General features: G+C 40.7%; 2 protein-coding genes across 7 annotated transcripts in view; one reads left to right on the plus strand and one right to left on the minus strand.

Moving 5' to 3' along the window:
• Window positions 1-27,088, plus strand: part of LOC131435864 (uncharacterized) — a 388,758-nt gene that overhangs the window by 188,539 nt on the left and 173,131 nt on the right. For 3 of the 6 annotated variants that reach the window (XM_058604130.1, XM_058604121.1, XM_058604137.1), the window contains one exon: window positions 6,278-6,362. The exons of the other annotated variants lie outside the window; for them this stretch is intronic. The gene's annotated coding sequence lies outside the window, so the exon portion shown is untranslated. The remainder of the gene's footprint in view (window positions 1-6,277; window positions 6,363-27,088) is intronic. 6 annotated transcript variants of the gene reach the window in all.
• The window catches only part of LOC131435895 (autophagy-related protein 16-1), a 347,031-nt gene that overhangs the window by 128,587 nt on the left and 191,356 nt on the right, over window positions 1-27,088 (minus strand). The gene's annotated exons all lie outside the window — the stretch shown is intronic.

A 27,088-nucleotide genomic window follows, 5' to 3' on the forward strand; every position in this document is an offset into this window, starting at 1 on the left:
ATTTCCAATCAATGTTTCGTGTGAGGTCATACGAAACATTGATTGTTTCCGATGGTCTTAATCCGGTGGCGATTGAAATTACGATAGGCAGATGATCGCTACCGTGGGGATCAGGGATTACCTTCCACGTGCAATCCAACCGTAGCGATGTCGAGCAAAGGGATAAGTCTAGCGCACTTGGTCTTGCTGGTGGTGCAGGAATTCGTGTCATTTCTCCCGTATTCAAGATTGTCATATTGAAGTTGTCGCAGATATCATGGATCATAGTTGATCTGTTATCGTCGTGAAGACAGCCCCATCCCGTACCGTGTGAGTTAAAGTCTCCTAAAACCAACGTCGGTGCGGGAAGAAGCTCTATGATATCATTGAGCCGCCGATGCCCAACCGAGGCTCTTGGGGGAATGTAGATGGAAGCAATGCAAAGGTCCTTGCCTTTGATTGTAACATGACATGCGACAACTTCAATACCTGGTATCGAGGGGAGGTTAATGCGATAGAAAGAATAGCACTTTTTGATCCCCAAAAGTACTCCTCCATAGGAATCATCTCGATCCAGACGAATAATGTTAAAATCGTGGAAGCTTAAGGGTATTTCAGAAGTTAGCCAAGTTTCGCACAATGCAAATGCGTCACATTTCAGATTATTTACTAGAAATTTGAAAGGATCTATTTTTGGGATGATACTTCTACAATTCCACTGTATAACAGTGATTGTATCCGTGACCTCGGTGGGTGTCTTAGCCATCGAAGGATACGATCGCTGAAAGAAGGGGCCATTTTGCAGTCAACTGCTTCAAGAATGTTTTAACTGTAGGAATAAAAGCCATTATCAGGCTTTTAAGAGGTTCAGAAATATTGAAAGTAGACATGATCCAGTCCACAATATCAGAGAATTTAACAAACCCAGTATTTGGTAAATTTTCTGACTGATCTTTAGGGACTTTCGGGGGTTTTGAAGTCCCAGGAAGTGATGGAAATTCTTGCTCGGAATTTAATTTTCCAAGGCCTGGAGCTTTTTTCTCTGGTTTTTTGCCATCACTACCAGTTGTTGTAATTTTTCGGAACCCATCAGAGGACATCTTCAAACCCTTACTAGGGAGCTTTTGAGAAGATTTATTTCTTCTCTTTCTAATTGATGAGCTATGAGGGACAGCCGAAGATGTACCTTCGAGGGGGTCATCATATTCGCTCTCGTCAGTTGACAAGTAAGCGTAAGGATTTTCGGTAGGTGGCGTAGCACATTTCAACATTTCTGCAAAAGAGCGTTTGGAATGTTGCTTGAGTGAACGCTTCATTTTATCCTTACGCAATTTGTACACGGGACAATCAGAGAGGTCATGCGGCCCCTCCTTACAGTAGAGACACTTTTCATTGTCTCCACTGCAGGAGTTATCCGCATGACTCCCTCCACACTTTATACACCGGGATTTATTGCAACAATGAGATGCTGCTATAGGTAGTCGATGAAAATTATACCATGCGAATCCCAAAATACAGACGCCATAACCTTACCGGCCGATTGTTAAGTCTTTCCACGCTTTGGGTTCGGTTCATCGCGTGCAGTCCACTCAGCTGACTGTCGATTGGACCCCGGAGTGAAGTGATGGAGCCATGTTTCGTCCATTGTTATATATCGACGAAAAAAATCGGTTTTATTTCGATATAACAGCTCCAAACACTGCTCAGAATCATCAATTCGTTGTTGTTTTTGATCGATTGTGAGCTCACGCGGCACCCATTTTGCACAAAGCTTTCTCATATCCAAATATTCGTGAATAATATGTCCAACACGTTCCTTTGATATCTTTAGGGTGTCAGCTATCTCGATCAACTTCACTTTACGGTCATTGAAAATCATTTTGTGGATTTTTTTTCACGTTTTCATCGGTAACAGCCTCTTTTGGACGTCCACTGCGTTCATCGTCTTCGGTGCTCATATGACCAGTACGAAATTTTGCAAACCACTTACGAATTGTTGCTTCGCCCGGTGCAGAGTCTGGATAACACTCATCAAGCCATTTTGTGGTATCGGCGGCACTTTTTTTCTTCAAAAAGTAGTGTTTCATCAACACACGAAATTCCTTTTTTTCCATTTTTTTTTCACAATAACAAAAGTAGCTTCATTCAAAATGCAATATCTCACAAACTAATAATCAGACAGCAGTCAAATTTATACACGTATCTTTTGAAGGTTGGTACTAACTGAAAATAGAATACGATACGAACTTTTCAGCCGATCTGTTATATAGTTGATATTCTATATTATATGTTTTTGTGATTTGTATATTTTGATTAATACATGTCGTATACCGACTCTTACCATAACCGGTCATTTGACCGGAAGAATATTGTTGCCTTTCGCTTAAGAAAGAATAAAGATTTACTGAGAAAACGCCTGACTTTCGATCGGAGCCAGGAAGCCGGTTCCGGAGATCTAATCGCAAAAGTGACTTATGCACTGGTTTTTTTTTTCGATTCGCTCAATTTTCTCGCAAATAGCTGAACCGATTTTCTCTATCTTTGGCTCTTTTGAAAGCTACTATTGGTTCATTGATCAAGTTCGATTGGCAAACGGCGAACACTTCTGGTTCCGAAGATATAATCGCAAAAGTGACTGATGCACTGTTTTTTAAATCCGCTCAATATTATCGAAGATGACTGATCTGATTTCTGCTATTTTAGGCTCGTTTGGTAGCTACTATTGGGTCATTGATCACATTCGATGAGCAAATGGCGGACACTTCCGGTTCTGGAGATATAATCGCAAAAGTGTCTTATGAACTGTTTTTTTTTTCGATCCTCTCAATTTTCTCGAAGATAGCTCAACTGATTTTCTTTATCTTAGCCTCGTTCGAAAGCTACTATTGATTCATTGATCAAGTTCGATTGGCAAATGGCGGACGCGTTGGGTTCCGAAGATATCTCTAATCTCAAATACGCCTCGCTGTCTGGTCACCGTACTACCAAAACTATATCCAACGCATTGAAGCAATCCAACGAAAAATTGTTCGATTTGCTCTGCGTCGGCTTCCTTCAAGAAATACTTGGAGCCTTCCAAGTTACCATGCCAGATGCAAACTGATTGATCTCGATCTGTCCGTCACGATGTCAGCAAGACTTCTTTTGTGGCAGATCTCCTCCAATCAAGAATAGACTGCTCCGAGCTCCGACAACTTATACAAATATATATAATAGCCGTAATCTTCGAAACTATTCTTTTCGTAGGATCCCCTGTGCTAGAACTAGTTATGGGTATAACGAGCCTTTTGCCAGCATGTGCCGAATATTCGACCACTGTTTCAATTCATTCGACTTTAATCTATCACGAAACGTTGTCCAGTAATTGTTCCTAGGGTTACTATCTAATTAGTTTTAGTTAGTTTAGAAATACTATGTTTAGGAGAAATGTATCATTTAGATGATTGTAATCTGTTAATGCAAAAGATGAGGAGGTTTTATGCCTGTTGGAGAGCAAGTTTGAAAGAAACTAACTCCACTGGGCTTTTCCCTGCTCCAAATAAGATGGCAGAACCGATTTTTTCTATCTAAGGCTCGTTTGAAAGCTACTATTGGTTCATTGATCAAATTCGATTGGCAAATAGTGGACGCTTCCGGTTCTGTAGATGTAATCGCAAAAGTGGCTTATGCATTGTTTTTTTTTCGATCCGCTCAATTGTCTCGGAAATGGCTGAACAGATTTTCTCTATCTAAGACTCGTTTGAAAGCTATGGGTCATTGATCGAGTTCGATTGGTAAATGGAGGACGCTTCCGGTTCCGGAGATATAATCGCAAAAGTGACTTATGCACTGGTTTTTTCGATCCACTCAATTTTTTCGGAAATGGCTGAACCGATATTCTCTATCTTCGGCTCGTTTGAAAGCTACTATTCTGTCATTGATCGAATTCGATAGGCAAATGGCCGGCACTTCCGGTTCCTGGGACATAACCAAATAATTGACGCAACCGACAAACTGCACTCGCGTTAAAGAGCAGTTTTATGAATTACCCGAATCTAAATGGAAATTTTTGGATCTCCCTGACTAAAATCTTCTCCAAGAAAAATAATAATAACGGGACTGCTTGATTGTCAAGAGAAAGTCTCTATCTAAGGCTCGTTTGAAAGCTACTATTGGTTCATTGATCAAGTTCGATTGGCAAACGGCGAACACTTCTGGTTCCGAAGATATATATAATCGCAAAAGTGACTGATGCACTGTTTTTTTTAGATCCCCTCAATATTATCGAAGATGACTGATTTGATTTCTACTATCTTAGGCTCGTTTGGTAGCTACTATTGGGTCATTGATCACATTCGATGAGCAAATGGCGGACACTTCCGGTTCTGGAGATATAATCGCAAAAGTGACTTATGAACTGTTTTTTTTCGATCCGCTCAATTTTTTCGCAAATGGCTGAACCGATTTTTTCTATCTTAGGCTCGTTTGAAAGTTACTATCAGGTCATTGATTAATTTTGATTGGCAAATGGCGAACGCTTCCGGTTCCGAAGATATGATCGCAAAAGTGACTTATGCACTATGTTTTTTTTTTCGATCCGCTCAATTTTCTCGCAAATGGCTGAGCCGATTTTCTCTAACTAACGCGTAAAATGAATCTTAAGTGCTTAGAGGCTTTGGATTTGGAGTAAATTCAATATGCTCCTTGAAATTCAGGACGCCCAGATCTTTTACCGGCGGGTCTGTGTTCGAGAATAGTTTTAGAAATACAATAGTCAAACTTGACTGAAGACTGTTTACGACTAAAAAAAAATAGAGGTATTCAAAACCATTCTGTTGATACAAACACCAATTTGTCAACTTATCCAACTTATGCTCCTGTAAGAACTCTGAATCAGAATCAGTTGATTTGATAATATGGAATAGTTTGAAGTCATCAAGCAATCAGTCAATTTTCATGCACTTGATCGAAAAATTCAAATCGTTGAGATAAAGTAAAAATATGAACGGTCCAAAATGACTTCCTTGAGAAAAGAAATCCAAATTGATTTCAAAACTGCAAAAAATAACGGTTTTAAGGATTAAAATTTTTTTAGTCGTATTGTTAAAATACCATTTTAGAATTGTATAGAAAAATTTGCACTTTAATGGAGCGACCAAAATTGTACGATTTTTTACGTTTATAGCGACCTGTAACAACAAGAACGGCTGTTTCATACTACCCGACGTTTCGACCACTGGTTTGGTCTTTTTCGAGGGAAACTGTAAAATTTATTTGTTTTATATCGTTTTTTTTTGGTCTAACTAACTAACGTATTCGCCCACGATGGGTTGTTCAAAATTTAATACTTCAATTTCTGATATTCTACAAAATACATATGCGTTTGCAAATGTTAGGGGTTAGCGGAGTTACAAAATATAATTCAGTTATTGGTAACCCACTGGTTAGGAACAAACTTTTAAATTCGTTTGTAATCCTATTTCGATCATAGTGTGTTACAAATCCACTGACATTGGTACCATGATTAGAAAATCATGAAATAATTAATAGCAATAATTCACCTCTCGTGAAAATGTTTTTAATATACTAATAATTTTGCTCATAAAATCATGAATAATAGGCATATCCTTATGAAAAGACATGATACATGATACCGGCAATGGATTTTTATCCGTGCTGTAATCTTCTTCAAATAGTGGAACTGCTCTTTCGATTGAGCTACCTTGGAGGTGCGGACGGACGGACATATAGCAAAGACATAATTTATCATGTTTTTCAATCAGATTTTTACCTGCGAAAATTGACGCATTTTTAAATCGTTCACATTGTAGCCTTCAGGATTCAACTTATCGTCAACCCTAGGTCAAATACACTGACGATTGTCCGAAGAAATTGACACACATTGACATTGACATTGAGTTCGGAATTTAGGTTACCCATCATCACCTAAACCAGGCGGCGGCAGTAACACACTACTCCACTAACGAATTATCATTATCATCACGCAGATTGTACATCATTTTCGTCGGCATACGAGTGCGTTATTCCGTGTTGCATCCCGGTTAATGAATTATGAAATTGAGGTTGCCTCACGAGAAAAATTCATTAATCCGAGGTGTACATCAACAACCATTTTATACTGCCCGAGGTGCAACTGTCCATTTACGGAGTTGTGTATATATGGCAGTGGAATGATCTATAATTACCTCATTGCATTACGGTTAGCTTATGATCGCTCGCATTAGGAAGATTATGATCACGCACATAACAAACACACTCAATTAAACTATTTTCTTTTTTTTTCTCTCTCTCTTTACAGGTGAATATTGCTCTCGAACACCAATCCGGAACCAGACGGAACCGCAACACTACAATCTGTTTCCAAACATATTTGCTAGAAAAAGGTATGCACTGCAAGTGGTCGAATCGTTTGCACAAAATCCATGTCACACATTTTCTGACCTGAAATAACTAATGATAAACAAGTTATTCTGGAGCTTAAGTCTTAATTGATAATTTTCTCCGAGTCGAACGTTTGTGGGATTTAATGAGAGACTTTCAATGAAATTGCATTTCAGCTTTGTACAAAATCATTAGGCTTTCCAGCAATTTTGCTTCTCAGTAGGACCTAAGCAATTTCGAAAGGGTTTGAAGTGTCAATGCCGAACTGTTTTCCTCCTTTCAGGCGTGACAGAGCAGGTTTCGATGGTTCGGATCTTTGTTCTATGGAAGATCTCAATTTCTGTTATAAGCTCCAAACATCTTCTCGACCGACAGAATAAGGCTTCATTCAAACATTTTGAGGATTTTCACTGAATTCGGAAATGCAAACAACCTGATCAATTCGCAGATTCTAGATTATTTCTAGTGTGCAATGCTTATAAATCACATTGGAGTTCAGTAGCGAGTGCGAATATTTGGTACTTAAGACTTAAGCTAAGCATTGCTTTTACAACCAGTGTTATCGACACAGGTCTTGAACGTAGCCGCGATAAGTGGCCAAGCGTTGACGTGATGAAAAATTACGTGCCTGGTCTAATATTTTGATCCATTTATCTTCAATGCACGTATCAAATAAGTTCGTTGCGTTCCACACAATAGTACTTTGATGGTTTTTCAAAGAGTTGAAAGCAACTGGTAAATACAGCCTCAAATAACAAGTTATGTTACGGAAACTTATAACAAACAAGTTTGCAACAAAAATGCTTTTATGTTTTGGTTGCAAATTGCTGGTAGTTCAGTATCGTTTGGAAGCTTGTCTAGGATTATTGATCAAGTTCAAAGATGCAACAGCTGACTCTTCCGGTTACAAAGATATGACGATATAAGTCACGTAACCGATAAAACTCTTAGCTAATTGATCAATTTATAAGACCAAATGACTTACGGTTCCGGTTCCGGGGACAAACAAATTACAGATTTTTACTGTATCAGCTCAATTTTTTCGGAGTAGGCTGAACCGTTTTCAACAATCGAATACTGATTTCAAAGCTCGTCAAGTTTCGGAGATAAAATGGCATAAGTGACGAAACCGTCAAACCTCACCTTTTGTTTCCAAATGGCAGACAGATTCAGCTCCGGAGATATAATAGCATAAATGACGAAAACGACAAATCACAATTTTTGCATTCTAGCCGCTCAGTTTTTTTTTGAGATGGCTAATCCGTTTTCACTAATCTTAGGCTTGTTCGATAGCCACTATCAGGTCATTAATGAAGTTTGGAAATGAAAAGGCTTAAACTGGCGATTCCGAAGATATAATGGCATAAGTAACGTAACCAACAAAGCGTCTTTTTCTAACCGCTCGATTGACTCGGACATGGCTGAATTGATTTCAACAATCATGGGCCCATTTGAAAGCTACTATTGATCAATTTCCGAAGACCGAATGGGAGACAGTTTCGGTTCCGGAGATATAAAGGTATAAGTGACGCCGAACCGACAAATCATAGTTTTTATTCTATCCGATTAATTTACACGGAGATGACTAAATCAATTTCAACTATCTTAAGCTCGTTTGAAAACTACTATTGAGTCATCGACCTAGTTCGAAGATCAAATGACGAACAATTCTAGTTCCGGAGATGGAATGGCATAAGTGACACAAACGACAAATCACTTTTTTGTATTCGTATTGATGACGTAAGTGATTAAGCATATTTCTGCAATTTATCGTATCAATCAGCAAATCCAGCAGTAGATCATTCTAAACTTGTTTCAAGAGTTACCTCATCGAAGAAAATGTTATTTTAATGACAAGAGAATGGCTTTACCAGATCAGGAGTCGGCTCGCGACTCACGTGTAGATGCTACGATGTGAAGCTACGCTGAAGGGCAGTTCCATAAGCAAATTCAATGTATTTTATTAAACGAAGTAAAAGGTTTAAATCAACAAGAAAAAAATCGTGGCTCTTTAGAAAAATTGAAATTTTTGTAATTGTAATTTTTTACTCTTCCGAGCCAAAGGTTTCCAACAGAGATGGGCAATCCGGTTCAAATGAGTGATCAATAGTTCTTTGTGGAAGAACGGTATTTCTATAAAAAAGGCGCGAAATTACGAAACCTCATTCGAGTGACCTTTTTCTTTGTTTTTTTTTTGCTCGCTAGACCTAAACCCTCGTTTAGTCTTTGCAGAAACATACACAGATCGAGCGAAAGAACGAAAGAACTAGTTCTTTTGATTGAACTTTTTAGTTTCGAACGGTTCTTTCAAAATGAACGATTTTGCCCATCACTACATTAATCCTTACAATAGTCCTGTGAAATTGTGACCTGTTTGGCATTCAGTCACTACATAAGAGAAGTGTTACAGTAGCTGACCGTTTTTTTTTTTCAAATAAACGTTTCTGCCCATCGCTAGTTTCCAAGCCCTAAACTAGGTAGATGAGGAAGCGGTTTTTGCACCCAGAACTGCTGCAAGAAATAAATTTTTCATCTTCAAAACAATACGATGCAAAATCAAATTATTTTCATAATTTTGAATAAGCTACAACGCCATCCAACATTTCTCGGTTTCAACTCGTGCGGCTCCCGATTTCCAACCGTTTAGATGAATTCTACTGCTTTTAAATGCAGGAAAGTGGTTTAATGTGATACGATCAATGATAAAGCAAGCTCCTCTTGCGTCGGACCCGGATTTTTATTCACGACTTGTCAATTTACCGAAATTATATGGGAATACCGGAGCAGACGGTAAGACTTATTGTGCTAGTTTTGCTTTTGTTGGAATTGTAGCTAGTTATGTGAAATCGGAGACACGACATTTCTACCAGAATCCTACTACTGAACCCATCTTTTGTTTGTTTATTTGGAGTAGGGAAAAGTCCGTTGGACTTAGTTTCTGTCAAACTTGCTCTCCAACAGGCATAAAACCTCCTCTTCTTTTGCATCAACAGATTACAATCATGATGCATTTAACTTGAATATGGTATTTCTAAAATAGCCAAAACTAATTAAACAATAACCCCAGACACAATTTTTTGACAATATTTCATGGTAGATTGAAAACAAATAAATTGGAACAGTGGTTGAATATGCGGTACGTGCTAGCAAAAGGCTCATTGTATCCATAATTAGTTCTGGCATCCGTAGAAAAGCTGTAAGAGCTCGAAGCAATCTAATCGCGAAAACGAATCCTGGTAACATAGAGGCTTTGAAGATAGTAATCCTTAAAATTTAATCCCTTAGACTTAGAAACTGTTTACGACTAAAGGAGACGGCGGAGCATTCGGAAGTGTTCGAAATCATTCTGTTCGTACTACACCGATTAGTCGAATTCTAGGTCAGCTGTGGATTCGAAATTCCGAGTCAGCTGTGGATACGGTGATATGAAATAATTTTAAGCCATCGGCGAATGATAGTTTCATACATTTGATCGAAAAAATTAGATCGTTGAGATAAAGTAAAAATAAAACGGTCAAAGGTGACTTCCTTGAGGAATTCCAGATGAAACAGCGAATGGGTTCATTTCGCGACCAGTGAGATATGAGAGAAGCCGATTCAGAAGTGACCCTTTAAATCCCAGTCCCAGTTTTGAATAACAGCGTTGTCAGAAGAATGTAATAATCATGTGCAACAGGACTTACCTGCCATGTGTTGGAATTAAATCGTAGTGCTTTTGGCAGTTTCGTGATTTATTATGATAAGGAGTGTATCGAAAAGTAGTTGACAACATTGATAATTGAATAAAAAAGCGAAAAAAAATTATTTTGACATCAGTTTTCGATATATTGTAGAAAAATCCTAGTTTCTGTGAAACGCTCGCATTTTAAGCTCGACATTCTTCATTAAATTCTGCACAGTTACTTTTGTGACTTTCCTGGTGGCAGCTGTCCAGTTTTTTTTTGCACTCCTGCACTGTAGTTTTCTTCCGAAAGTGCCGCTTGACAATTGCCCAATACCTTTCAATTGGTCGAAGATCCGGGCAGTTCGGTGGGTTGATGTCCTTTTCCACGAATTGTACATTATTTTTTGACAACCACTGTAGAACGGAGTTGGCGTAGTGGGCTGAAGCCAAATCCGGCCAGAAGAGAGGAGGAACCTTATGCTTTCTATACAGTGGCAGCATTCTCTTCTTCAAACATTCTTCCTCGTACACCTTGGCGTTAATTGTGCCCTTCGTGAAGAAAATCGACAACCGCAAACCACAGGTACAATTTGCTTCCCAGACCAACACCTTCTGCCCAAACTTTTCCATCGCCACCGTGGTGTCAGCGTCGTCCAGGTCCTGGTACACCGATTTCGTATAATATTGCGGTCCGGGCAGCGCTCGAGTCTTCCTTGGCGTAGGTTTCGTCGTCGATCAGGATGCATCCGTCTTTATTCTGTAGAATCCGGTCATACAGTTTTCGCGCTCTTGTTTTGGTCAGAACTTGCTGTACCAGGGACTTTTTCGGCACCTTCTGTTTCTTGTACGTTTTCAGGAAGTTCCGAACTTTGATCCGTTGAATCATCCCGATGCTGGTGTTGAACTGCTTGGCCAAATCCCGCGTCGACGCCGATGGATTTTTCCTGATGTACTCAACCACTTTTAAGTCCCGGCCTGGGACCCGTTTTCCTACCGGATCGACGCAAATCCTTCATGGAAAGGGTCTTACCGAACTTCTCGATAATATTTTTGACACTGATTTGATGCACTTTCATCTGTTTTGCAATTTCGTTGTACGTGACACCACTTTCTGAGCACCAAGTGTTCAGAATTTTCTTTCGCGTTTCCGGATCAGCTCGACTCATCATTGAAACGATAAACCGTGCCGAAACCAATCGATTGCGCAGCTGTTATTGACATATAAACAGTTTGAATGTTGCTAACTACTTATCGATACACTCCTTAGTATCATTACAGTACCGTTTTCCGAAGTATTGTCCATCGTTATTCACTACTTTTTGCCATCTGTCTGGTAAAGCTCGCACACAGCGCTGAAAACAAATTTTTCTTTGAACAAATAGTAGTCGTATGGAGCCATGTTCGGTGAATATGGCGCGTCGGGCGAAACTTCCCAATTTCAGTGTTTCCATCTAAATTTGTACCATTTCGAAGATTGGAGTCTTGAATTGTCATGAAGCAAAATTACTTTTTCGTGACAATCCCTATATTATGACCGCTTTTCCTGCAAAGCTTTGTTCAAACGCATCAACTGCCGATCTCGTATACGTCAGCAGAATTAGGTTTTATACGGTTTGATCAGCTCATAATAAATAATACATCGGTAATCTAACGAAAGGCATAGCATGAGCATTCAAACACACGGAAGTTTCCTAAAATTCTCCTTCACTTTTCCCCATAATCGCCATTCACTTCTAATCATTCTTCATACTGCTGCATTCCTCAACCGAATCAAAGTTTCGTCGCATGTGCCCGTAGTATCCAGGATTTTTCGTGACAATAAGGTGCGTTCGTGATGATGAAATTCATCCAACGATCAGATCACAGTTTTGGGTCCACGAGAAAAACCACTCTGATCTCTGTCATGAACATTAGTTCGTAGTTTCTATTACTATTATGTTCATTTATTCCGCCCAAGATTTAAAACTGTTTCTCGATTTTAGAAATCAAGACTCCATTTTGTAACACATACACTAGACCTAACTCTCAATTAATTGTATAGTCCGGAGATCGTTTTTCACACAGAAATCTTAGGTTATTTTGAACCTACCAGCCGAAGGGAGCATCGTGGAAATTGTTTACTGTACGCACAGATAGGCAAATGACTACTGGATCAAAACTACAGCTGAAATAGGTGCACAAGTAGTGCACTTGTAGTTTAAATGTGTTACTTGTCGATTTTGATTTTGTAAGCAAACGGGTCCTTCATTTTTCGATTGAGCGATAAAATTTCCAAAAATATCCAAGCAAATTTCTACGATCGACTTTCCAACAAAGGGATGCTAGCTAAGCTTCTACCATAACTGTAATACTTTTATGTACAATGCAACTGACAACCGTCCGTCACTCGTGCCACACGGAATATCGCTCAATCGCGATACGTACAAACACACACACACATATAAATCGATCGACACACAACTCACTCATTACGTTCTGCCAGCGGCCGTGTCGAAAACTGCCGAAGGTGTTTTATTCTACAACACATCCACATTTATTGTCTTGTTTTCTAAATATTTAAATTGCACTCCTTCCAACTCTTCTCTAACCCACCCCCTCCACGGTAGAGCAGCAGGATGGACTGCAGCAGACTGCACCAGTAAGCAAATGGCAAATGGCGCGAATGCGGGGGATCCGCCGCCGACGTGCAACTCGGCGTGGATAACTTGAAACTCGTGCGGCCCGGCCCTTACTACTGCCGTATGCTGCTTGTATATGCTGGTCGGGATGGTTTCGGCCGGGGTGTAGAACTAGGTTGTTACATGCAAATTATAAGCCGCCACCTCGCACCAACCGAGACGATCGTGGCTTCGCATGATGGTGGCGCGGTCTACGGCAGGGCACTATCTCCTACAGGCACACTACCGAACGGAACCGAAGTTGCGATCTGGCGCAACTGTCAGGTAGCTCTGCGGTAGCGGTACTTAAATATGTCACTTCTTGGTGGCGGTGATGATGATGATGATGATGTTGTAGATGGTGGCGATGGGGCGGTAATTCGGCCTACTGTCAATTATTAATCGGAATCAAGGTGGAAAAAATAATAAAACGGAAAGGCGCCGGATCGTGTGTTGCGTTCCAATTTTCGCTTTCTTGCTCTGCACTGCACTCCTTTCGAAAAACTCGAACGAACGATCCTCCCCCCCCCCATCGGGAAGGGCTCCAGGGAATGGAAAATATGTGCGTGGCTTCCCGATTGCTACTATTCTGTCAGGTTGAAAATTGATGACTTTTCAATTGGTCGTGATTCGGTCGTCAACACTCCCCCCGCTACAGACACCAACGTCGGCGGTGGTGGTGGTGGTGGGCGTGGGTGGTTTCCCTTTTTCAGCTTGTGGGATCGCTCCAGTTCACCCAGGCCGGGAAATCAGGTTAATTGATGACGGAAGAACCATTTTTGCGTTGTTTAGGAATCGTTTGACGGCACACTGTGTCATGAGCTTCACGTGACAAATATCCCGTTCAGTCTCGCGGGAAAGTGCGGAAAACGGCACAACCGTTGCGCGAATTGAATTCATTCTCTTTTCGGTGAGAGCGGCGGCGACGACGGCGGCGGCAACGGTGGTGGTTTCCAAGTCTATCCGAGCCGCCGAACCGCAATAGGGTATTAACCAACAGAGCAGGGCGATTGATTTAATTTGGAGTTCTCCATCGGATCCATTTGTTAGCACTGTCAATTTGTTTCAATTGATGACTCCTCTCATCGATATCGACTGTCTCTCTCTGTGTCGGCAAAAGAGACCATAATTTACTAAACGAACCGCACGAAGCCGCGTCGCGTGGAGTGCCGCTGCGCTAATGAACTGGAACTACCATTTTGGATCGGTTCATCAAGCGTAACGCGAACTAGGTTAACTAGAACTCAACCGGTTCGTCGTCGACGCATCGTTGATGTTGTTTTCCCTGCTTCACTTTCAATAATCCTTACTTCAATCAAGCGGGCGCGCGTTTTGAAACTGATCCCGATTCGTCAAGTGGATCCACCGTCCGTCCTTCCGCAGAATGCATCTACCGAGAGCCACTTTCTAGGCGGATGTGAACCTTAGAGAACCCGACATATCAATTCCAAGATGAAAATTTCAAGGGCGGCCACACGTCAAACGCAACCTAATTAGCGTACCAGAATCTTAATTGATTAACATGCGCTCTTCAACACCATCGCAGATCGATCGGCTTATGATAGGCTTTTTCCCTGGATCTGGCTGAAACATAAACGTTTGTAGTTTGTAGTCCGGCGCTCCCCCTTAATCCGACAAAAGGGGTGCCGGCCATTGCGTTCGCAACGAGTCGATTAATTTTCGCACTCACTGTGGCCTAACCTAATTTCGCTCCATTCGGAATGACGGACCAGGGGCAATTTTTGTTTGTGTAATTAATCAGCAGAACACGGATTTAGATAGCTGCGCTGTGCACGGAGGAAACGGGACTGATCAGAACTGGCACGTTTTTTTGTTTGTTTGCGGGCTGGTTGGCGGCGGCGGCCGCTGTTTCGTTAGGCGGTTCGAACAAATCGGGAACGGCGCCGCCGCGACGGGTGTCGCTTGTTATATTTCTATTTAGAGGAGAAAGTGTTTGCTGTGAAGCAGTTAACGGTTGCAAATAAACTTTCCGCTTGGGGAAATACAGCGGTCAGATGGTGAGAGAACAGAATGGTGTTTTTCTGAACAATTTATTTACAATTGCAAATGCAAAACCAAAGGCAAAGAGTTGAGTTGTCATCTTGGAATATTTTGTACATCTCTTTTTTTTAAATGGTAACAAACTTTGAGATCTCATAGCAAATTTGGTTGAGATTGCAAAAAAAAACCTTTTTTAATAAACCTAGTGATGTAATGATGCCTTTCTCATATTACTTATGTCGTTTTCGCTTGATACAAAACCTAACCCAGTTTCCACCCTAACTGCTGTCAAACCGTTTGTTTGAAGTTAGTTTCGTACCTAGTTTCAACGTTGTTGAACTGAAAATCGAGTCAGTTTCGAACCTGTTTGTTATATCAGGTTTGCTTAAACCCCCGTTGCTAAGTGCGAAATCAACACAGTTTCGTGAAAAGTGTTTGTTTGATGAAACTACCCTGCGTCGGTTTCAGTTTTCTCAAGCGAAAAGGACATTATATTTTCAAAAGTATCACTAGAAGATTCTGTAAAGAAACTATTTTCTAAATCCTTAATAAAACAAGAAATTTTTTTTGGGTATAAACTAACATAACCTTTTCAATTTGTAAACAGTTGTGTCAAGTTAATAAGAATCTTTCTTTATGTTGCATCGTCGCACTAAATGATTAAACACACTTTACCCTATAGTTCCGGAACCGGAAGTCAGACCCGGATGAAATTGAACAGAAACCTATGAGACTAGAAGAACTTTTATTTGAACCTGTTTGTGGAAATCGATTTAAACTTTTTGACTACTACATTGCTCAGCTCGATTGACTGTCTCGAATGATACAGAACACTCAGCCCTCTGGGCCAATTTTAACTAGTCAATTTTTCAAATGATTGCATAAACTTTTCATATGAGAAAGGTAAGAAGTGCACTTTTATAGAAAAGCATCGTTATTATGATCTTGTAATAACACTAACAACCTGAGTAGAGTGTGAGATCAAAAAGAAAACTCTATGTTATGTTGTGCTGTTCGTATATATCGATTACTTAGTTTGCTATCGTTTTGGTCGTTTTAACGAGTAAAAGATCAAAATCGAAAGCAAAAAAAAATGTTGTGTGACATCAAACTGAAAACTAGTTTTGCCCTCAGTGAAAGCACATTGAAAACTTAATATGATGTAGATTTTCTCGAAATGACACGTCACGAGCATAATCTAAAAATAGAACAGTCAAAACAGATCCATTTAGGCGAAGTTACTCGCAAGCAAGAAAAAAGATTGTATGCAATCTCCATATTAGTAGCAAGCAAGAAAGAAGATTTTACGCAATCTCCCACTACAGCCGCGGAAAGAATCCAGTTTCGAACTTAGGTGATTTGGAATGCGAAATTTTTTGCGATTGCTATGGACTGTAAGTGTTAGCTATTAGTAGACGGAAAATGTTCGGTTATATGACAAGCAATGTTGTTTCACAAAGTTGTATGCAGGTAGTTTCTGTCAATGCATACTTGTTGCGTCGCTTCCATCACGCATCCACCGTGAATAGCAGTGTGGCTGTTTGAGCACAGTATAAAAATGTTCCAAAGCTGTATCATTGAAACATTATAACATTAAATTGAGTTATCTACTTGATCGCACATGTAATTTTGAAATACGAATTTAGAGGCTCTGAAGACCGAACTTTTACAGTGAAGTCTTCTACAACACAGGAAACGTGAATTAGGAATCCGGCAAAAAGATATCCCAGATCATTTGTTTTTTCGACTAATTGGAACAATGAACGATTATCTCGCTTCTGACCACAGATAGAACCAGAATCTCTTCGGTAAATTTAGTCCTGTGACTGAAAATTATGCAGATTTGATTAGACGGTTTCTTTGGAAAAGTGTGATAAAGTTTCAAGATATATTAAATGATTGATAAAATACTTCTCATTGTATCTAGCGTTAGTGAGTATAAGAAGTTTTAAGCATTTATAACTAGACATGAGAATTCTTTTGAAGAGTGAGTTTGTGGACTACTTAGGAATATACAAATTAAACATATATTTTCTTGGTGGCTCCTATATGCTACTAAAGTATTATTAGCTCTAGGTTCTGAAATCTGAGACATTCAATGTTCGATGTTCGAACTTCGTAAACAATGTTTTTTTTTTCCATACTGTAGGATATAAAATTATGGGTATTTTCAGAACAGGTTAGGCGAGTAGATAATATTCGCCATCCAGGTCCCCGATTTCTGGATGCACTGAGAATAATGGTCTTAAAACTTTGGAATGAACTTCGCCACGTCATATGATTACAAATATCGAAACATTTTTTTTAACCTGAACGCAAAAATTGTTACAGGATCGGATACTTAACGTATCCAGAAGTAAATCGATGACGTCAAATATATTTCTCATATCAAATTCTGAAATAAACTCCTTCGATCCAAAGCCAAAGCCACTATTCAGATTGACCTACTGTCGTGTTCGAGTTTGAAAAAATGCTAACCTGACCATCTCTACTCATTACCCCGTAATTCCGAAACCGGAAGTACGATCCACATTAAAATTAAATTAGATTTCTTTTTAAGTTAAGCCGTATAAAAATCGATTTATTAATTTTTAGTTGGTTTGACGTAAAGTCGCCATAACTTAGTTCAGTGCTGCAATGACTTAGTGTAAACATATATTGGACAAGCTAAATGAATGAGAAACTCACAGAAAAGATGATTTTTTTGGAAAAAAATACGCTCAGAGACAGGACTCGAACTTGCGTTCTTTTGCAATCCGTGCGTACTCGTTTTTATCATTTCCGCCACCCTGAGCTGTGGTAGAAACAGCTCTACCACAAAACTGAGTTGGTCGGTGCGCGGTTCGGTTTAGCCATTTCGGGTAAAAATGATTGCATATTTTGTGCAATTTTTCGCACAATTTTCAGGAATTCAGATTCATACGAAATTTATAGAAAAAATCTAAGGTACAATAGCGAATACACGCTTTTTCGAGCATTCTTCGTTGTTCAACTTGGAATATGATTGTCGAGGATTTCACAAATGGATCCTCTTTTCAGGTCACAACCGCAAATCGCATGCCAAATCATGGATCTCTTCGCGAACTTGAATCTTCCCAGCACATCCCCTTACGTCCAGTCTCGTTATAAAACGTTGAACTAGGAAGCGGCTTCAAAGCCCTTGAGTTTCGTCAAAACACGGTCGTACAAGAGTTTTACACGCCGTTTTTTTTGCCACGGAATTCTTTTGCCTGTGCCGATTCGTATGTTTACTGGCTTTGAGTGACTTACTTGGCATATATGCTACCAGAGTTGGCGGTTCAATGCATAAGGCGCCATTGATTGTCGTATGTTCGAACCCTTATCCTGTACACCAAGAATCGGCTGCGAAGTCTGTTGAAACAGAAAGGCCAAATTCCACCAAAGTAAGCTTCGTTTGAAAAATTGGCATTATGGTTTCAGTTTTTTCTAAGGTCCGCTGATTCCTTTCCACACTCAGCGCTTCCTGGTAGGTTTCGGGCAGTCAGACAAACTATAGTTTTCGGCATCTCTAGCACATTAACCAGCTTGGAATCGGACGATTTTCCTGAAGGTGTGTACAATATTTATTTCTCCCCGAGTTTCATTTCAGTTTACTTTGTGTAAGTGTAAGCAGACAATTTGGAATCCTAACACTATAGGCTAATTTTCTAATAGAAAAAAATTTAGGTCGCTTTCTGGAAGGGAGGTGGATTCAGGATAATGATTAAACGGGGCTAAATACCAAGTTTATCTTCAAATTGGAATCTTATCTTTTAGGGATCGCTCTTTGAACAAAAACGGTGCCAGTTTTGACCATACATAAGGGCGATTAATTGTTCCCTTATTAGATAAAATTGATTCTTGCACAAAAGAACAATGAACTGTACCGCAAAAAAAAAAAACGATGTTCAGTTTGAATCGGAATTCTCACACCGTACCAACCCAACACGGCGAAAGTGTGTCCGTGTACTTGCCGCCGGCGGCAAACAATCCTTTCCATCCAGCCCCCAAACATGGGCATGTCATAGGCGCGCGCGCACGGCCGCAGAACAATCGTCCGTCAATCCGTCCAACTCGACGTCACTCAACGCTGTCCGACCGTCCGGACGAATTAGTCAACCGGGACACGACGTGACGGGGATGCAATTTTACGGGCCATTCCGGCTTTGAAATCGACCTCCCGGCTAGCTCCAAATAGCAGCACGATTCGCTACCAATTACAATTCCATCGACGGATTATTATTTGCCGCCGCTTCTAAAAATAGCCGCTGGAGCGGGGATACAAAACAAATGGCCTTATAAATGGTCGAGGTCGTTCGTGGATTGGTTAGTGGCAACAACAAAAAAAAACCGCACCTGTCATTCCGGTTAAACGTTTTATGAACGATGACACGTCCCGGTTGACAGACAGGGAGGGGGAATTGGGATTGGTGGCACGGCAGCAATCTGAAATTGTAATTGGAACTGTCAGAACGGAAGGCAAACATACATAAATCGTCGTCCATCGTTCGCCGTCACGATGAATAGCATGTGAAACTATTCGCAGGAAAAATTCTGCATAGCCCCCAACTGGCGGCAGGCGGGCAGGCAGGGGGCGTGGTGTCCAACAAATATAGCAAGCGACAAGAACACACCGATAAGGCATATCTGCGCGATCATGATAGTAGCAACTTAGTTGGGCTGGGGCCATGTACGATGATGTCCGACGCATTTTTTTTTTCGCAGGTGTAAACGACTGACGACGACGACGACGATGATGACGATGATAACCGGCATCAATTAATGGACATGTGTTGTCTGTTGAATGCAGAGCAAGAACCCACCAAGATAGTCGATAATAACACTCAGGTTTTATCGTTGCTGAGATTTAAATCTGGTCAGATCTCGCATATATGGGGTGTGGTTTGTCTGCGTTGTGAACTACTTTACCGCGTTTGGCTTCTCTGGCCGAGAAAGGTTTTTTTTACAGCCCTCCATCCAAACCATAACTTCTAGCTAGAACTTCCAAGCCGATGCCACATTTTCTCTTCATGATCACTGGTCTTCAATGTTCTTGGAAATCATGCTCGTAACAATTAAATTAACTTTTTTTTTACTCTTCTTCCTACACAAAATGCTATTTGCGATGTCAGCCACGGAAAGCCAGCCAAAGCCAGAAGACCCGCAGATCCGGGACAACAGGCTGTTTGGTATATTCCACCGGCGTCGTCGGCGGATGCTGTTGACCTATGATCTAGGGGTTGGGATGTTCGAAGCCTGTGCTGTGTGAGACAGACGCGTGGATTCCCACCGTGTCACGATCGGAAACATGAATGGCAGCCAGTTAATTATGGCACAGCTAAACCGACCGGGGGCGGCTGAACCCTAACTAAACCTACGCCATGACCCCCACCACCACCTGTGACGACCGAAGGACTGACTGACTGACTGACGCGACGGTTTGGTTGTCAAAAGAAAGCTTCGTTGCAATTAAAGTCCATTCCCGGTGGTTGCCTTCCTTCGGGCAGTTGAAGTGTGATTTCAATGTCATGAACGACGGGACACGCAGTTCTTCGCAACGCAACCTTTCCGAAGGAGGCTACGGCGCTCGCGCTGAGTGTAATGATCCTTGAAGGGATAATCTCCGGGAAAGGTGTGCAATCAAGTGATCTGACGGAATGGTACAAGGGGGATTCTGAGGTAGTCATGTACTGCTGTTGCTGCAGGGATGGGCGGGTGAAAGCAAAATTACAGTTTCGTTTTCATTAAACTCGCGAACGCAATTGCTGCGCCCCCGAGGGGAGGCCGATTAAAAATTCCTTAGAAAGAACTTGTCGTTATCGTCGCAACACGCGCGCAGCACCTTTAGATCAAGTTGCTGCTGCTCCACCTAGGTCTACCCGGTTGTTCCCCTCCGGGAAAACGGAAACACGCACCGGTAGGTAGTTGTTAGTCAGATGTTGATGAATTATGCGCGATTTGATAAATTGAGTGACCTGCGGATCATTTTCCATTATCCCGTTCTAGAGCGTGTAATATCACAGTTCGTTAGAGTTGTTGGCTGCCCGGCACTCTGCCTGATGCACCCCCGGAGCGGTTCCTAGCTGTTTGATTTTCTAGTTCCCGGGATGCGTATGTGAGTCGTTGATGTTGACAGATGAAATTTCTAAACGATTTTTGTCGGGTCGGTAAAAGGATGCAGGAGAGAGCCAAACTGTGACTGCTTTTCTCATGGCAAGAAAAAGAAATGACAGGTGAAGTGCAGTTTGACAAACGATCAAAACAAATGAGCTGTCATTTACTAGCCTCATTACGCCCTTCTGGTTAGTTTTGCTTAAAATTAAGCGTACTTTGCATACACAAGGGTGACCATCGATGAAAAAAATACCTGCTAAGTAAGAAGTTCCCCCCACCGTTTTATTTTTTTTTCTTCATTTTGATGAACATTCAATGCTTTTTTTTTGCATAATAAAAGGTATATTTTAAAGTTTTTTTCCATTTCCCAAACAACATGTTGAACATGTGTTTATGTTAATTGGACATTTTCCAGGACATGAATTTTACAGATTATGTATTCCCCCCCTTACTTTGACTTTGATTATGTATTCCCCCCCTACTTTGACCGTAGGTAACACATGGATCAATAAGTTCCGAGACTAACAATGGAAACAACATTTTTTTTGCAAAATTTTTTTTTATTCATCAACATAACCTTTTAGGGTGATACAACGTTTTTCCAATTTTTCAATACCATGTTTATACAAAAATTTATCTTTCGCTTCAAAATAAGCTTCAGTTTCAGCGATGACCTCCTCATTTGAGCCAAATCTTTTTCCCTGGAGCATTTTTTTAAATTCAGCAAAGAGCCAGTAGTCACTGGGGGCTAAATCTGGCGAGTATGGGGGGTGGGGAAGCAGATCAAAGCCCAATTCGTTCAATTTCGCCATTGTTTTCATCGAATTGTGGCAGGGTGCATTGTCTTGATGAAAAAGGATTTTTTTTCTCTGCATGTGCGGTCGTTTTTTTGTGATTTTCTCCTTCAAACGCACCAGTAAGTCAATATAATAATCACTGTTGATCGCCATGCGTATCCCAAAAAACTGACGCCATGACTTTGCCAGATAGCTACCCATCAGAAACATGTTGGAATTTGCCTCCATTAGCATTTTTATTTCCTGTCGGTGCACAAGAATTGCTCCACCAAAAACTACAAAAAAATTAAACTGATACAATTTTCTTCTCCGAAAAATTTACCGAAATAATGAGCTGCCGCCAATCAAGTTTGGTAACGATCTTCGGTGGTGCTTCTGGTAACTGATCCGGCACGATTCGAGCTAATGAAGTACGTAACCGGGACCGAACTACTTTGCCACTTGCTGCTGCTGCTGCCGGTCTCAGTAAGCGAGTATTCAGCGAGTGACCCAAATGCGGACCGAGTTGCCCCGGGGGCCCCATGCATGGGTCAGGGATTCCAGATTCCGCGATCGTCAGGATGCTGCGTTAACGGGTTCAAGAAGAATATCGTTCGCCATTTATTTTATTATGCCTAATCACAGACTACGGCCACCAGCTCGGGAACCGAATTCGAATTGCCTGCCAAGCAAGCCAATGCCCAATGAGCCGTGTAATTATGCAATAAGTGAATTAAACGATGATGTTGCGGGCCCTGCCTGCCTGCCTGCCTGCCTACCTGCAGTGTCAAGAGTGCAGAGAGTATGATAATTTCATTGTTTGCTGACTGCACCGGCGATGGCAGGTTTTTCGACGCGAACGGAAACCGGCCGACTTTCTCAGCCAGTTCGTCGTCGGCATTCGAGTTCACAGATAGATTAACGGCGACGGGATGCTGGGCAGAGAGCAAGAGAGTGACTGTGATTGTCTTATTTATTATTCAAAAGTGACTTGTTTATTTCGTCTTGTTTGCTCTAGGCAACGCTGCTCTGTCTTCAGTGGGTACCGACCGCTCCATGACAAGTGACGTTGAACAGGTTAAGCATTGCATCAGGAAGTGTCTTTTCGGTATCAATATTTGGACAAGCCGTGCTCCGACTGACTGGCTGGCTGGCTGGAGGAGCAAACGATTTGACAAATAAAGCCAGGGGAATGCACTGCACCTTGGGCCATCGCCCTCTGGTTGGTTCTAGCAAAGGAAGAAGCAATCCTTTTTGAGATGACATGTCTGAATAGAGCAAAAATCGTGAGGCTCGTAAAAACAAGGCTGTACGGAAGACATTTAAATGAGGCTCCACGGTTGGCACTCGGCAGCTAACGGGGAAGTTTGCGGTTGCATTCTCGTCCAAGTTTCTAATGAATATAAATTTTCACTTTACAATATTTTTCACAGAACAGTGATCCCATCCAAGTGATCATACATTTAACGGATTTCAATACGTTTTACTCACACGCACACACACACACTCAATAGGCTACAATGTTTCCCGTAAAACGAACCCGCTGAAAACCCGTTCAGTAAATCAGCACTTATCATTTGCACCTAATTAACCCGAGCGCCTTCCTGTTTTCGTGCAAGCGAATGAGAGAGAGGGAATATATCCGTTGATGGCAGTCTCAGAATTGACCGGTGCCTGGAAAAAACACGCGGTTTTATATTTAGCCATCGGATGAGGGTACCAATTTGAACAGTAATTAGTGTTCAAAGCACATACAGCCGCGAAATGTGTTTTGATCCCGACACTGGTACTGCCTGCTTGCCGGATCGGTTCAATTGCAGCCAGAAGTGAGTACCTTTGACATTTAATGGACCTGACGTATTAAAAAAAAAGGGTCTTCGCGCTGTTAGAACCTAAAAAAGGACCATCAATTTCAACATGTACTTTGCAGCATGTAAGAATTTTAGCAAAAACCGATCTACAAGATATTTTCTTCCAACTTTGTTCTGTTTGTTAGACTTTTGGTTACGTTAGCCCCGCTTTAGTGACCATAACCGTGTAACGACGCCGGTATTTAAAGAGCGTCAATATGATTTTAATTGGCACCATGTACTGTTCTGCGACTGAACAATTTTATCGCTATCCTATCACCAGTGACAGGACTTCAAAAAGTCATTATTTTTGTCAATAATGTTGCGTAGCAGTAGCTTCGGAAGCAGATTCCAACCTGCCGAGCGACTAGTTTCTTTTGTGCGAGAGGAAAATTATTTCCACGGTACATAATATAAGGATTTTGTTTTTCGATCGTTTGTTTATTCATCCACAGGTCGCTCAGAGTCTTGAATTTGTTTGCACTCAATCCTACGCTTGACCATCGTAACAATGAAAGAAATTCAACAATTCGATCCTTTTAGAGATCAAGAAACGAAACTATTTTTGGTACTTTCCTTCTACATCGGAATAATCTATTAGGACAGTCCATCTCTGATAAAAGTCACCTCCTTTTTTAACATATCTCATGAATCGGGAATAAAATTTTCCTACGAACTTTCATGAGTTCTGAGAATTACTTTACAAAATTTTAATTTAATGAAATACCATCACTTTAGAAAACTACGTTTTTAAACAAGTTTAGTTCTTTAGCGATGTCTGTACAAAAAATTCAAATTAGCCCGTGAAACTACAAAGAAAAGTGAATTTCAATTCTCGAAATCGATTATAAATATATCACACAACCGTTTCTTCATGAACGACATATTGAACAATAACTATCTAATCACTATAGTCTGGGTCCCGGCTCATTGCTCCATTCCTGACAATGAAAGAGCCGATATTTTAGCCAAATGTGGTGCTATTGAGGGTGAAATTTATGAGAGACTGATTGCTTTCAACGAATTCTATAGCTCGTCTCGCCAAAGAACACTTGCCAGGTGGCAAGCTTCTTGGGATAAAGATGATCTGGGTCGGTGGATGCACTCAATTATTTCGAAAATATCGACAAAGGCACGGTTCAGGGGACTGGATGTGAGTAGGGATTTCATTCGTGTGATGTCCAGACTCATGTCCAATCATTACACGTTAGACGCACATCTCCTAATTATTGTGCTTGTGGCGAAGGTTATCGGGATATTGATCATGTCGTTTGGACATGCGTGGAGTATCGTGATGTCAAATCTCAACTAATGAATTCTTTGCGTACCCAAGGTAGACTATCCAATGTCCCAGTTCGAGACATTCTTGCTTGTCGTGACCTTCCATACATGAAACTTATTTATCGTTTCATAAAAAAAAATTGGAGGTTCAATTTAATAAAGGCCCCTTTTAAGACCTACTTCTGATTCCAGCTGCGTCCATGAGTTCAACCAACAGCTAAATTAGAATAGAAATTATGTAATGATACAAACAAACTCGAAACAGTTTATGAAATTATCAACAAAATGTCTGAAAATAACGGCTTATTTTATTATTTATAGAAGTTAATCGTTTGGTTCAAATAATATTTCCGAGTAGATTTCATAATTAATGACGAGTTACCTAAGATGATATTTAAGTAATAAGAGGAATATGTTTTAATAAATTCAAATCGTTGTGACTATGTTAGAATTAAATTAGGATAAGAATTTCATGTAAAAGTGATGCTACGGTGAAGAAAAACTTATGTAAACTGCCTTAAGAAATAAACGTATTTATGAAAAAAAAAACCGTTTCTTCATGCGAAAGTGACAATGGATGAAACATGGGTTCATCACTTCCCTCCGGAATCAAAACGATCGTCATCTGAGTGGACAGCAACTGGTGAATCTCGTCCAAAGCGTCCGAAAGCACAGCAATCGGCTGGAAAGGTATTTTGGGATGTGCGTGGTGTAATATCTATCGACTATCTTGAGAAAAAAAAACCATTAACAGTAAACATTATATAGCGTTATTGAATATCCCGACCAATATCCGTCGGGTTCGGATCGGGTTTCAAATATAAATATACGAAATCCGACCAGAGAACTACACACCATGGGAATCATTTCATCCGAAAACCGCACACCTAGTAGTTGGTTTGCATGATAAATGTAGTTCTCCATCAAGTAGCCTTGTAGAATACTTGGTCCTGTTTCCGACCGAGACCTTGTCCGTTACATTAATTTAGTTTTGTACTAATGGTTCATGTGAAAACAGTTTCGTCTCTTCGAGTAGCACGCTGACAATGAACACTATTTTTACCGAGATTTCAAGGGTTCAAGGTATCAAAAAACACTTCATGGTAGAAAGAAGTATACCACTTGCTCATTTTCAAATCCAGAATGAGCTGGATAATTGATTGATCGTGGTAAAACGATTTGACTTAGTGAATAATGTTCAGCTAAAACTTAAAACGTGTCTTCTGACACCACCGGGCAGAAATAGTGTTCAATATTAAGATTAGCAACAGAAGATGCTCGTGACTTTCAATATAAATTGGTTACCGTCAGTGTTTATTAAAATCACGATCAGAAAAAGGTAATTTCATTATCACTCGTAAACAAAAATCAGTTCAAGAGATTTAAAAAAAAAAATCTCAGTGACTGATGAAATGACTGCGACATTTTCGGTGCACTCAGGGTGGTCAATAACACATGGATCAATAAGTCCCGAGACTAACAATGGAAACAACATTTTGTTTTGCAAATTTTTTTTTTATTCATCAACATAATCACCTTTTAGGGTGATACAATGGTTCCAACGTTTTTCCAATTTTTCAATACCATGTTTATAAAAAAATTTATCTTTCGCTTCAAAATAAGCTTCAGTTTCAGCGATGACCTCCTCATTTGAGAAAAATCTTTTTCCCTGGAGCATTTTTTTAAGATCAGGAAAGAGCCAGTAGTCACTGGGGGCTAAATCTGGCGAGTATGGGGGGGTGGAGAAGCAGATCAAAGCCCAATTCGTTCAATTTCGCCATTGTTTCCATCGACTTGTGGCAGGGTGCATTTTGTTCCATCGAAAGCAATCGCGGCACACACTTGGAAAAAACCTCTTTCATGCTCAATTTTTCATGAAGGAGGAACCTGGCGGCAAAAAAATCATTTTTTCGGGTGTTAAATTGTCACACACGGATCAGGGTCATTTTGCCGAAAGCCGTTTCGCTTAAAGCCATTTCGCCGAATGACATTCCGCCAAATGGGCCACTTCGCCGAATGCCATTTCGCCGAATCCTGAAATCGTCTTAAAGTCGTAAGTAGAATTGATTTAAAAGAAAGACAAATGAAAGATGATAGCGTTAACGCCTCTACAATTGTACTTCTTGAATAAATATTTATTCTTGTACTCTTCAATGAAGATTGATTCATGAACCTCAGAACGGAGTTCCCAAGAAAACTTGTTGACTCGCTACCGCTCGTTCGGACCTAACTAAAGCAAAGAAACCTAGCTTTGAGTAGACCGGGCCCACGAGGCGGTTACAGGTTTGTATGCAAGAGGCCGCCGCTTCCGACGGCGAGTCGGCGGGTCAGCTCAGCTGCCATCGGCCGACTCAGCTGCCATCTTGGCTTCGGTTATGTGGCTGC

Source organism: Malaya genurostris, chromosome 1 (assembly GCF_030247185.1).
Source record: "Malaya genurostris strain Urasoe2022 chromosome 1, Malgen_1.1, whole genome shotgun sequence".
Lineage (NCBI taxonomy): Eukaryota > Metazoa > Arthropoda > Insecta > Diptera > Culicidae > Malaya > Malaya genurostris.